This window comes from Phascolarctos cinereus, unplaced genomic scaffold (assembly GCF_003287225.1).
Source record: "Phascolarctos cinereus isolate Bilbo 61053 unplaced genomic scaffold, phaCin_HiC Scaffold_2;HRSCAF=192, whole genome shotgun sequence".
NCBI classification, from domain to species: Eukaryota; Metazoa; Chordata; class Mammalia; order Diprotodontia; family Phascolarctidae; genus Phascolarctos; species Phascolarctos cinereus.
The window spans coordinates 112072582-112083420 of NW_027555625.1; the positions used below are offsets into that span (position 1 = coordinate 112072582).

The following is a 10839-nucleotide window of genomic DNA, read 5'->3' on the forward strand; positions in this document are numbered from 1 at the left end:
AGTTGTGAGGTGGTAAAGATATTATTCAGTGTTATTCAACATTGTTGAATAGTGTTTGTGAAAGCCTTGCTTATTCCATACTAATACTCTCATATAGGTTGCTCTCAATTCATGTATAGATGACTACTTAGAAAGGATTTGTATATATAAATAGATAGATAGATAGATAGATAGATAGATAGATAGATAGATAGATAGATAGATAGGAAAGTAAGCATATACATCGATGATTTTTGATGTTTTCTTAGTCACTTTTTTTTAGATCAGTAAGGTCTAGGATTTTGTCCCACAACTCAGAAAACCTCAGAATCACCTCAGGACAATCACTTTCTTAATGGGAAATGGAGCAGTTACTTTGATATATTCCCTTGAGCATCTCAAAAAGAAGATGTATTCATCCAGTCTATGTGTTTATAGATGCTGAAGCTAATTGGACTATTCCCGGCAGAGGGGACTGATGCATAGTGTATAGCAGAGGTGTCAAACCTTATTCAGACCGTACTGACAGTTTAGTGGCCCCTATTTATTTCTATTTTGAGTTTGACATAACTGTTATAACAGTCCTCTCCACACTAGCACACAAAAGCCCTTTGTTTGGTGATTGTGGCTGCTACTTACAAGTCCTGTCATTTACATTCCTCACCCCCTGCCTCTTTTCCTCCAAGTTTCCTGCAAGATTTTTATTATTTTGCTTGAGTTAAACCACATGCTTTCTGATCACCACAGAGCAATGTGCTTTCTAATGCTCGCAGCAGGACTACAAACTTCTTTAGGCCACCTGGGTATGATTCACTCATTTAGGTGTCTCTCTGTACCACAGCTGATCAGGTGTTCTGTCGGTGTCTGCTCTTAGATATGTAGTCCACAGAAGCCGAGTTTCACAGAGAACTGCTTTAATGCCAGAGGATTAACTGGATTCTAGGATCATATTATTGGAGACTTGGTTTCACCACATAATGAGTCAAAGTATATTTAGTACATTATTGGGCAGGGCACTAAATGATACTGTGTAGTCCAAAAAGGTCATTGAAACATAGATATAGTACTAGAAAGGGCCCTCAAAGTCTCTCATTTTACAAATTAAGAAACTGAGGCCAAGACAGGGAAGTGCTTTGTTCAAGGTCACATAGGTAGCAAGTGGAGAGCCAGAATTTCACTCCCTCTCTTCTGACTCCAGATTCAGTACTCTTTCCACTACATCACACTGCAGGTGAAAAAAAAGCACACAGAAATCCTGTGCTTGTCATCTTGATAGGCTCAGGCTTACCCACTGTGCTGGGGAGTGGGCGTAGGCTAAAGGCAAGGGCTTTATGATTTAAGGCTGCTCAATGAGCAATGTTAGGCTGTGTATACTTTACAAACACTGCTCAATCCATGCCCTAAATTGGAAAAAAAAAAGATGTGCATCTGTGTGATATGACTAAGTATATAGACTCTAGGTCTGTTTATCTGAATACCTCTGTGTGTTTCTGAGCATGTGTTTGTTATGAGTTTCTCTGAATCTGACACAAATGTTTTTCAGAGTGCCGATGTGTGTGTGTGTGTGTGTGTGTAAATCTCTGAGTTTGTATGTCTATATGTCTGTGTTATGTTTGTATTTCTGTGTGTGTCTATGTGAGTTATATGTCTATATGTCTAATGGTGGTCCTGCACATGTATTTTTCAGTGTGTCTATGTGTGTTGGTGTAACAGTGTGTATGTCTGTTTATCTGAGTGCATCTGGATGAATTTATGTATCTGATTCTGCTATATTTCAGTATGTTTTGTGGGTAAATGTAACACTGTTAATTTCTCAGACACTAGATGTGTGATCCTGGGCAAGTAACTTAACCCTGTTTGCCTCAGTCTCCTCATCTGTAAAGTGAGCTGGAAAAGGAAATAGCAAACCACTCCAGTATCTTCTCTAAGAAAATCCAAAAACGAGATCACAAAGAGTTGGACATGACTGAACAATATATTTATAAGTGTCTGTGTGTCTCTTTTTTAGATTCTATAAAAATACTTCCATGAGCCTATATCAGATTGCATGCCATTGTGGGGAGGGAGGAAGGAAGGGAGAGGAAGAAAAATTTAAAACTCAAAAGCTTATGGAAGTGATTGTTGAAAACTAAAAATGAATTAAGTAATAAAAAATACTTCCATAAATCAAAGAAATCTTGTGTGCATGTGTGCTCCTATGTCCAGCTGATCTGTGTGTGAAGAAATTGGGCAAGATCAGTCAGGACAAGGCCAGGATTCTGACTTGTCGGTATGGCACAGCATAGTAAAAGTTGCATGTAAGTTAGGATAGAGAGGGGGCATTAGCCTAACACTTACAACATTGCTTCTTCACATCTAGTTCCACTCTCACCCTGATCCTTTTCCCCTTTCTCCCTCCACTCTAAAGACCCTACTACCAAGGAATGACATAGTCATGCTGTCCCTTGTATAAGAAGGTAACTCTATTGATTAGGCAGGATATAACAGCCATGGACATTCAAAATGAACTTCGGTGATGCCTAAGAGCCAGACTGGCTTCATCAAAAATAACTCTCACTCAATCTTATTTCTTTTCTTCAACAGAATTACTAGACTAGGTACTTTGTCACAAATACTAAGAGATGAGTGAGATGCTTTAGATAGAGTCTGCCTAGACTTTAGCAAAACACTTGACAAAGTCTCTCTTGATAATCTTGGGGATAAGATGAAAAGAGTCAGGCTAGACAATGATTCCTACAGTTAAGTCGATTTGAAATTCTATGAATGGTTAGATCCAAAGATTAGTCATCAGCAGTTCAAAATCTACTTATAAGAAAGTCTGTGGTAGAAGCGATATTCTAACCCTTTCCACCAAGCAGGTTACGCTCATTTTCCCCTTAAAAGGTAATGAGACATTCCTTCAGACCTGGTTGGCTCAGGGAACTGAGGACCCAGACTGCTGGCGTCACTTGAGTATAAAGCAGCCACTTGGGGCCTCTCAGAGAGTTGGCTGCTGGGTAATGCAGGTAAAAGGGTTTTGTTCAGCTGAGTCAATTCAAGGTGTTCTCTGTGCCTATCCTTGCTAAATATTCGTCTGTTGCTATGGCTAAATAGATCTCCCTTTGTTAATTGAATGACTTACCAGTATCTCATTTTGTTCCAGTATTGAATCTAAACTACCAGGGAACTGACCCAAGTCAAGCCCAGCCCATAACAAGGCCTCTAGTGGAGTGACTGAGAGATGTGCTTGACCCTGTGCTATTTGACATTTTATCAATGTCTTAAACTAAGGCATAGGAAACATGCTCATCAAATTTGCAGATGGCTCAGAGCTCACAGGAATAACAAATTGGATAACAGAATCAGTATTGGAAATGATGTCAACAGGTTAAGAACACTGGGCCTACTCCGATAAGATGAAATAGAATAAGGATAAATACAAAGTCTTATAGTTTGGTTCAAAAAGACAACTTCACAGCTGCAAGATAAGGGAGTCTTGGCAAGACAGCCTCATCTGAAAGATATTTGGGCCTTCCAGTGGACTCTAAGGTGAATATGATTCAACACTGCAATATTTTAATAGCTGACATTTTGTAGCATTTCAAAGTTTATAAAGTACACATATTATTTCATTTGATCTTCATAAAAACCTTACAAAGTAGGTAGCACAAGTATTGTTATCACCTCCATTTTACAGATGTGGAAACTGAGGCTTAGAGAGGACAAATGGTTTGACTAGGGTCACATAGCTATTGTGTTGGAGGCCTATAGTTCCAATGTTCTTTCTTTAAACTCTATCATATTGCTGCCAGGAGGATAACCAGTGAGTGAAAAGCCTTCAGATCATGCTGGAAGAGTTTGTTGAAGTAACAGGGGATGTTTAGAATGGAAAAGGAAAGACTTAGGAACACAGCAGCCTTCAGGTGTCCTGTGGAAGTGGGGTGAGACTTGTCCAACTTAACTTCAGAGAGCAGAACCAGCAGCAATGAGTGGAAGACACAAAGAGGCAGATTTAGGATTATTGTCAGGAAAAACATTCCAACAATCCCAGTGAAACAAAAGGAGAAAGAAGCTGCCTCGGGAAGAAGTAGCTTCTCCCTCACTGGAGGTCTCCAGCAAAGACTATTGTATCGTCTGGGGCTGGGTTGGACTAGATGGCCTTTGAGGTCCCTTCAAAGTCAGAGATTCTGGAATTCTGTAAGAGCCCACAGCAGGAAATAGCAACCAAGCACTGTGCTCATAGGTATCAAAGAGTATTTGCAATACTTGCACAATAGTAGAGATGTGTCTAGGAATCCCAGCACCTGGGGAAAATGAAAGACAATCTCCAGAGAATTCGGTGCTGGGGATCTGGAGGTGGGGAGGGGAGAGAAGGAGGTGTTTCAGGAAAGAGTTTTATCTTGGGTACAATTATAGGGGAAATGGGGCAAGGAGAGAGGTTCTCAGTGCCAGGGAGGCCACCATGGAGCAGCTGACATGTTCCTGGGGCCACCCCCACTATTGTGGATGAGTACGTGCAGTACAGGAGAATTGTTGATGAGGTTGAAGCAGGGAAACTTTTTACCTCTAAAGAATATGAAGAATACAAAAATAGAATTTTACCAATGAGATTATGAAACCTTATTTGTGAGCTGGCCATGGCCAATGGGCATGGATTATAAATTTGTTGGCCCAGAAACTCAGTGGTTTTATACACATAGGTATAAACAACATAAAACTGCCTGTGGAGTTATTCCACCAGTTATGCCCAATTTTCCCTGCCTCAAAAAGTGAACAGATACCCTTGCACTGCCTTTTACTAAGTGAAAGTTGGCCCACTGGGTGCAAGTGTAAGCATTTTGCTGACCAACACTGCAAAGATCCAGGATGGATTTGCAGGACATGTACCAAGTGCCCAGGATTTCATAGTTTCATAGTCACCCTGCATATACACAGAAGACAGCAATGGAAACTAAAGGAGAGAGGCTTGCCCAGGAAAAGCCCATGGGACATGATATTCCTTATGCTGCAATGGGAGGATTAACTGGATTTAGTTCACTAGCAGAAAGCTACATGAGTCTAGATAATAGGTGCACCTCCATTTGAATTTTGACACTCTTCACTGACTGCTGCAGATCACCCATTCCTAAAAGTATTTCAAGAGCCATCTAGTTCTGTTCAAGGTACAATTATAGGAGAAGGGAGAAGAACCTGTCCTCTTTCTCTTCCCCTTCTCCCACAGCCTTCATTGTCAGTGACCCTGCTTCCACATCCTCACTAGACTTCCTTAAACTAAAACCCTGTGGGGGGTAGAGATCTAGTCTTCCTCTTGCTTCCCAAACCTCTCAACTCTCCTTACAAAACTTTTACTTGAACCCAACATTCCTCAACGTAATTTCCTATGCCTCTTTTTTTTCATAACCGAATTATACAAAGGGTCATCTATACTTATTGTTCCCATTTTATTACCTCCCCCTACTTCTTAATCATTTGTAGTCTGGCTTCTTATCATTTAACTGAAACTGCTCTCTACAAGATCACCAACAGTCTCTAAACTGCTAAATCCAAAGTTCATTCCTTAGTCCTCCTACTTAACCCGCAACTTTTGACATTGTTGAACACACCCTTTTCCAGCATACTCTCTTCTCCCTTGATTTCTAAGACACTGGCCTCTCTTGGTTCTCATCTCACATGCCTGACCACTGCAGTCTTCTTCTGATTATCATCCTTCTCCTTCCCACTAATTGTGGGTGTCCCACCAAGCTCTGTCCTAGACCCTCCCCTTTTCTCTCTACATTCTGTCCCATGGTGACCTCAACCAAGTCCATGGATTCAATTATCATCTTTATACAAATGACTCCTACATTTAAATATCCATCCCTAATCTCTTTCTTGAACTCCAGGCCCACAATATCAATTGATTGCTAAATATCTGCAAATGGATGTCTCTTCAAACTCAACATGTCCAAAATGGAACTCATCATGTTTTTCCCAAGCCTATATTTCCTCCAAACTTTCCTACTTTAGTCAAGGGTTCCACCGTCATTCCACTCACACAGGCTTGTAACCTTATAGTCATCTTTATCCTTAACTCTTCCCTCTTTCTCACCCCCCCCAACAAGTTTTGTTCTTCCTTCCTCCTAAGTATATCTAACAGCCAAACATTCTCTATACTCACATAGAATATACCTTAGTTCAGATGTTTATCACTTCTTGGATAATATGCAATAGCCTCCTAATTTATCTCCCTGCTTCTAATCTCTCCCCTCTCAGATCCATCCTCCTCACAGCTATCAAATTGATATTCATAAACTGCCACTATCTGACAGTCAGTTTCCTCCCCAACGATGTTCATCAGCTCCCTCCTTTCTCTAGAACAGAATACACAATCCTTAGTCTAGCATTAAAAACCCTCCACAATCTAGCTCTCACCTACCTCTTCAGTCTTATTTCACATTACTCCCATTCACAAAATCTCCTTTCCAGTTGAACTGGTCTATTTACCATTTACTGTACAAAATATTCCATTTCCTACCCCTCTACCTTTGTATAAGCAATCCTAGATGTCTGGAAAGCCCTCTTTCATACCTTCTACCTCTGACAAAGCTTAACTTCTTCAAAGTATAACTCAAGTAGTACTCCTTTTGCGAGGCTTTCTCTGATTCCCATCAGTTAGTAATCTTTCTGTGTTAAAATTACTATGTATTTACTTTTTAATTTATATATTTGTGCACATGTCATATCTCCCAATAGAAAATAAGGCTCTTGAGAAAAAGGACATAGTAGGGGCATCTAGGTGGTGCAGTGGATGGAGTACCAGCCCTGGAGTCAGGAGGACCTGAGTTCAAATCTGGCCAAGAAAAAGAAAGGAAAAAGGACATAGTAGGCTTTTAATAAATGTTTAGTGATTGATTTTTGTATTTGTGTCACATATATGTGGCTACATGTGATACTTTGTGAGTTCACTGTGATATATGATGCACTGAAATAATGTTGCTAGTTCAAATGGGCTCCTTAAGCCTGAAGAGAGGAAATGTGTCATTGTATAAGTTATTGGGGGTTGAGGAGGGTGGGTAGAGAAAGATGTCATTTCTTATTTGTTCACCAGACAGAACTCTACACAGGTCATCAGTCAAGTGGTCTCATACATATCTCTCTGGTGCACTAAGGATGGGATTGGAGGTAGGTGAGGTAACATACACTACCCACATGACTCCATATGGCAGCATTAAATCACCTATACTGCCTAGGTAATATGAAATATTGTACCCCAAAGATTAAAATAGGAACTATATGGCTCCAGCCACACATGTAGAATCTCCCCTCTACATCAGATGATATTCACAGGACACAGGTACTCAACGTGTAGCCACATGGGTTATTGAAGATAGCAAAGATGAAAGGAAAAATGTTAAATACTCCTACTTGGAGCCCTGACTCCACCCAATTACTGTCCCCATTCTTCAGGTACAGATGAGAGATTTCTGGACCACATTACTGGATGACAGATTATGAAGAAGAAATAAGGAAAGAGTTTGTCTGGGCCCAGGAGGATAAACAAGGGAAACGCAGGGTGATCAAAGAAGAAGGATCAGTTACCCTACCTCTGTTCACTAATCCATCCAGATTCAGAGTATCTGGCAATCTTTGGCACTTAGAACCTCCTCTGAGTCAGTCCACATTTTGGTCCCAGGCTGTGAGTCACCTCTACATTTCTGATCCCAGAATCAGGCCATGGCAGCCTGTCCCCAGTCCCAGAATGGCTCCTTTCTCCCTGTTTTTCATCACGTAATAATTCAGGAGTCTATGACTGTTTGCCACATTGGGCACAAATTTAACCATAGTGTGTCTCTGTTGCCTACACCCAGCATAGTGAACAGGGAGGTTTTTCTCAAGGGCAAAGGAATTTGGAAACCCTCAGGCCTGTATATATTTACCCACTTCCATCACTTACCAGTGTCTAACTCATATGCCTCTCTGAAGGCATTTGCAGGGACTACTTTGCTCATCACAGAGATAAAATGCCCCTGCAGAAATATCCATTTATCTTCTCAGCACCAAGCACAGAGCTTTGCATGTAGTAGATACCTAAAAATGTTTGTTTGCTGAATTGAACTAAGTCATGATGTGTCCCTGACCCCTTAGTGATCTTTTGTTAATGAGAATCTAGTGACAAAGTGAAAACCAAAGACGTTAAAGCACAGACCTGTTGTGTTAAGAGCAAAACAGGGAATTCAGTTCTAGATCAGTGATACAGGATCTGGTGAAAGAGAGGCTTTGAGCAAGGCCTTACCTGACGGGTAGAATTTCAACTAATGGAAATGTACCGGGAAGGCTCTCCCAAGCAGAGGGAATAGACTTTATTCAGAAATAATAGGGAACTATTAAAGGTTTCCTCAAAAGCTTTATTTCATGCTGTTTGAAAGCTTTAATCATTAGGGAGTAAAGGGTGATAGTTAACTAATTGTACAGATTGTCCTCATACTTATGGTAGGTTACATTCGTGGAAAAGATGCTGTACATTGAAATTATGTAAGTTGAATCTAATTTTCCCAGATATAGAATGACATGATAGAAGGTTTGGGTTTCTTACCAGATTGAGCTTAAGGCCCACATTTTAAAAAATAAAAATGGCCACCAACCTCACACTAAAAATCACCTATAAATTATGGATCTGTGTAATACAAAGTTTTGTAAAGTACACATGAATTGATTCAAAAAAGACAAATTGCACAAGCTAAGCAGCACAAATTGTGACACCATTAATCAGAAGATGAAAGAATAGTTTTCTCAGGTTCATGTGAACTGATATTTATAGAGCATTTACTATGTGCCGGGCACTGTGCTAAGCTCTCTATAATAATTATCTCATCTGAAGAGGGAGTTAAAAGTAAGTGGCCTCAATTTTTTTAAATAAAGAATAAAGCAAGCTCTCTAGCTGAAAGGGTATAAGGAGGGATGCTATGAGAGGTTTGGAACATTGTTCAATCATTTCAGTCATGTACGACTCTTTGTGATCTCATTTGAGGTTTTTCTTGGTAAAGATACTGCAGTGGTTTGCCATTTCCTTCTCCAGCTCATTTTGAAAATGAAGAAAGTCAAGTAAATAGGGTTAAGTGACTTGCCCAGGGTCACACAGCCAATAAGCATCTGAGGGCATACTTGAACTCAAGAAGATGAGTCTTCCTGATGCCAGGCCTCTATCCACTGTGCCATCCAGCTGTCCAAATAATAGGGTAAAGAATTAGACAAGAATAAAGTTTTACTTTTCTGTACTAAGAGCCCAGTTAAGATTAGATAGTGAAACTTTGTAGTGGACTCAGTTATGACTTCCTCCAGCTCCATCCCACAGCACATGAATAGGAACAAAGGAAGCCAATGGTGAGAATAATCAAGGTTTGGCAAAGTGTGATTAGTGATAGGGAAAAGGAGAAAGAGGTTTAAGGCCAGATATAATGATAGAGTGTAGAGCTGAACTGTTTCATCAAGGGGTCAAGATTGGGAGAGGAGGAGAGTTCAGCCAGAGAAGAGGTGATGATCAGGGAAAGTACTGAGGGGTGGAGGGATGAAAAGTCATGATGAGGACAGAGAACAGGTTTAAGGGCAGTAAAGCAAAATAGGGAAAGATGGACTTATAGGAGATTATGAAGAGACAGAGATTTTGATCATGAAATCTCCCACAAATGTGAAATAGTCACCCCATAAAACTCTGGTACCCCTTCTTTGCTGCACCAGCTTCAATGTGAGGAATTTGGGCTAAACAAAATTTTGCAAATATGATTGGACCTCTGCCACTTCTCCTTCATCTTGAAGAGGATCAGTGACATCACAGGATGATATCATAAGCATGAATTGGATTTAAGTGAGGCAGAGCTGCACAAAGTCATCAGCCTCACTCTGTCTTCCAGAGTCATCAGAGTCCAGATGACTAGTGATGGCCCAGGATACAGTGGATGACCTTAGTGTCTTCTATATCTGACCAAGCTCTAAGCACTTCACAGAGCTTAATTCAGCTGCCTTCAAGGTCGTTGGAACAAATTGTTCTTATCTGCCCATTCTGCTGGGGGAATTCTTTGCATGCTTGGGGTAGACATCCCCCTAACTCACCAATGGGTTTGAGGCCTACCAGTTACCCTTAACCTGGTCTAGCCCATCTGCTGAGATGGTTTTATCAGGGCATATATAGCTGTTACACATAGTACAGCTTCTTGGAGCCACAGGTGAGAACTGGGCGAAAGGGAGACACCAGGGGCAGCTAGGTGGGGCAGTGGATAGAGCACCAGCCCTGGAGTCAGGAGGACCTGAGTTCAAATCTGGCCTCAGACACATAACACTTACTAGCTGTATGACCCTGGGCAAGTCACTTAACCCCATTGCCTAGCCCAAAAAAAAAATTATAAAAAAAAAGAAAAAGGAAAGGTAGACGCCGAAGGTAGATGAGCAACCCTGAAGAGGGCTCGGCAAGCCTTCACACCAGAGATGCTAGTCCTCCCTGAACACCTCATGTATCTCATTGGACCTCTATCCAGTGAGTATGCTACCAAGAAATCAAGAAAGAGTCTAATAGCAAAACATTTAACCAGAAAGAATAATAAAGTTAATAATAGAGAAAATCAAGCAATAAAATCATTCTCAACCCCAATCTCAATACCCAAAGGGGTATAATCTCCTATAAATATTTGAGTATATATTGAGGACATAGGAGGTGATAGGAGCAAGGGCGTAAGAGGGGTTGGACTTGGCAAGAAAGGACTCCTTAAAGAATGGATCAAAGGAGAGAAAATGGCTAGAAATGTAGAGAGATTTTAATGAATGAAATAGAGGAGATGCTGATGGCAGATGCCTTATTCTCAGTGAAGTAGGAATACAGGAGATGCTGATAGCAGATGCCTTATTCTCAGT

The 10839-nt window shown here is 40.7% G+C and overlaps 1 pseudogene; it reads left to right on the forward strand.

Annotated features, from left to right (window-relative positions):
* Positions 1-4436: 4436 nt before the first annotated feature.
* On the forward strand, positions 4437-5043 carry LOC110207552 (protein FAM221A pseudogene; annotated as a pseudogene).
* The last annotated feature ends 5796 nt before the right edge of the window (positions 5044-10839 follow it).